General features: G+C 41.2%; 1 long non-coding RNA gene across 1 annotated transcript; it reads right to left on the reverse strand.

The window, feature by feature from the left end:
• Positions 1 to 659: 659 nt before the first annotated feature.
• LOC144994121 (uncharacterized) lies at positions 660 to 2,272 on the reverse strand. Its single transcript, XR_013657536.1, has 2 exons — positions 1,422 to 2,272; positions 660 to 910 (listed from the first exon to the last, which is right to left on the reverse strand). It is a non-coding gene; the product is annotated as an uncharacterized LOC144994121 (long non-coding RNA).
• Between the last annotated feature and the right edge of the window lie 1,029 nt (positions 2,273 to 3,301).

Here is a 3,301-nt window from a genome sequence, read left to right on the forward strand (position 1 = left end):
CTGCTGTGGTTGACCCTTCAGCTCTGTTTGTGGCTGCTGTTGGGTTGTCTGGAGATGGATTTTCCTCAAACTTCTTCTCCATCCTGGTTTGTACCTTCCTTTCCACATTCCATTACATCACTGAACATTCTAGTAAACACAAACTCACCTAAGCACACTCCCCTAAATACATTTGTGTGGGTGTAGGTGTAAAATATGTCTGTCACATTTGCAAACTATTCTCTATGTATTGTTTGGATTTATTAGTTTGACTATATATCAATGTGTACTTGATTTCTTGAGCATGTGGATGAGTTCACTGGACTCAAATGGCCTCCACAGTCACCAGATCTCAACCCAATGGAGCATCTTTGGGATGTTCCATTGGGTTGAGATTGGCATCATGGATGTGCAGCCGACAAATCTGCTAGAAACTGCGTGACACTATCATGTCAATATGGACAGAACTGTCTGAGGAATATTTCAGACACCTTGTTGAATCTATGTCACCGACGATTACGACAGTTTTGAAGGTAAAAGGGGTTCCGACCCGGTACTAGCAAGGTGTACCTAATAAAGTGGCTGGTTAGTGTAGATTTCTGAAAATAAAAGACAACCTGTCATGACCGGATCACGTGACAAACCCAGATGCTGTAACCCGGAAGGAGGAGGCAGGTAAGTGAAAGGGAAAGTAACTGGTTTTATTTTGTAGGAGCCAGCGGATCTTGAGGCGTGGAGCGTCGTGGGACTAGATGGAGCAGATCGTCAGCAGGATGGAGGATATGTAAGATGAAGGCAGCTCTGGATCTTAGCTTTGACGTGGCAGGAGTTCTTTGGTGGTGGCATGGCTGGATTTCTTGGGAGGCGTAGAGGAGTTCAGCTTCAGCTCGGGTGGTAGAAAGACTCGGGTGTCACTCGTGGAAGGCAAGACCTGAAGCACAGCAAAACAAGATGAGCAAGGAACAAGGCAAGGGGGCCAGACGTAGCTCAAAGCAGAGTTAAGCACCATCAGTGTTAACTAACTGGCGAAGAATGCTTGAGGTGAGTCTCCTTATGAAGCAGGTGAGGGGATGAGATGAGTGGACACAGCTGTGAGTCTGGAGCAGAGCTGGGAGGGGGAGGAGTCTGCCAGGCCACCATGACACAACCCTCCTATTGATTTCCCTGTTTCTAACTGTAGGTAACCAAAATACTTTCACGGTAGACATTTTTTTAAACGATTCAGCACTTTAATGATTATCACTCTCTCCATGATTCTTATCTTGAGCAACAGGATGAAGCCCATCTACTTGCTACTAATCATTCCACTCATTCCCCTACCACTGTTTTCATTGTCGTCTTTGGCATGCTCCTGTTGTTAACATGCACTGGGCACAGCCAGTCACCCTGACGACCACAGCACGACAGAAAGATTAATGGTGCTGTTGCAGCTACTCACTCACCTCTGCATTCCCCCAGAGCCAGTTTGCAAGCGTGGCGCTGAATGAAATGGGAGTGAACACATGCATAATCAGGTGGAGGCCTTTAGCTGACAGGGCAATCATGCTGTCAGGGATCATTCTGGCGCCACGGCACGCCCGGCACTCCAGCACACCAGTGAAAATTGCCCAGAGCAATCACAGCTTCAGTGTCTTTTTGAACATGGAAAGAAGGGGGTGGAGTCTTGGACAGGGATTCCAGTTTAAATGGTACTTTAAATGGACCATCCTGCATGGGGCTCCATCAAACAAGTTAAGTTAAAAAAATGTTCCTAGGAAAAACTTCATTTTATTTGGAGAAAACAAAATATCACAAAAACACTTTATTTCCTCAGAAAACAAACAAAAATGACCAAATGAGGACAGTCCCTTATCTGGTCTCTGTGAAAACAAGCTGTGTCCGAATTCTGTTCAGAGAAAACCAAAATGGAGAACTAAAATTTCCTAAAATAAAAAAAATTGCTTGAGATTTTGTGTGTTCTACACATGAAATGGACATGGTACAATAACTAAAACGTCAAGAAGCGGAAACAGATTAAATGTTCTTGATTCTGATCTGTTTCTGCCAAAATGAGCAAATCTAGCAACACCTGCTATGAGAAACTGGATGGTCCCTTATCTTGACTCCAAAATAACTTCAAACTCCAAAAACTTTCCTCTGAAATGCAGTATAATCAATTTCACCATTATCAATTGAAATACTTTTCTTCTTCTTTGTGTTTTACAGACAAAAATAAACGTATTGCTCATTTAAATACAACAATGTTGTTTTCCACAAGTATTAAGCTTTCAGGTTTACTTAAAGACTCGCTCCGATGAAAATAGTGTTTTTGGTGTTTTTGACATGTTCTTGTGACAGAAAACAAACATGTTTTATTTTATTTTTCAATTTTGGCTAAAAACAGCACAATCATAAATAAAAGACCTCTGGGAACGCTTTTAAAATAGATCAATAATGATCTGAGTGGAACTTTAAGATTCAATTTAATGAAGTCAGGTCCTGTTCAAATAAGGACATTCACAGAGACCTTTATTTTCATGACCAAAATGAAGGTTTACCATAACAATATTGCAGTATCTACTAGAATAGGTTATGTAATGTAATTAGACAGGAAAATATACATCTTTGCTCCATAAATAATACCAGTTGAAGTTAGTTGCACAGCACTTCACATCATTTTTGTTTCTTTACCTGAACTGGTTGCCTGATGGTTTAACCCAGTGAACTAAAGAAATCACATGCCCCCCCCCTGGGTCTTTAATCCCTCAAGCTTTGCTTACCAACAGCAGCTCGTGTCTTTTCCCTTTTTATAATCTCATTGAAAAACAAAAAACAAAGCTTCAGCTGTGGTTGTATAATACATAAGCAAGAAATGCATTCAAACAATGCCAAAAACATACGATCCCAATGACTGAGCCGACAACACGGACCAGTTCTGAATAAATCTGGAATTGGAATGCATCTAGGTGCACTGCAGGCCAGGTAACTTGATTAAGTTGATCTACAAGGTGACATTTGAAGAAACAATTGAAATGATCAGGGCTATTGCGATAGTGCATGAATTATGATTTTGTTTTTTTACATTACTCCATATGCTGTCTCTGGTGAGATACTGTCCTGGGAGATTGGCTACAATGCCTTGACCTTAATATAAGCCAGACGAGTTTAGAGATCGTCTCTGAAATGAAAATGAAGTCGCTGATGTTGAGTGGGCAGCTTAACATTTCAGAGAGATGCTGTAGGTGGTAAGTGACAGCGCGTCTTCCCCACATTATGCTGGATTTGGGGTCTTATCTAATCAAGTAATGTATTTTAAATTAAAACAACAAACATTTGGGTTTTA

Source organism: Oryzias latipes, chromosome 8, assembly GCF_053564925.1.
Source record: "Oryzias latipes strain Hd-rR chromosome 8, Olatipes_Hd-rR_3.1".
In the NCBI taxonomy this organism is placed as follows: Eukaryota; Metazoa; Chordata; class Actinopteri; order Beloniformes; family Adrianichthyidae; genus Oryzias; species Oryzias latipes.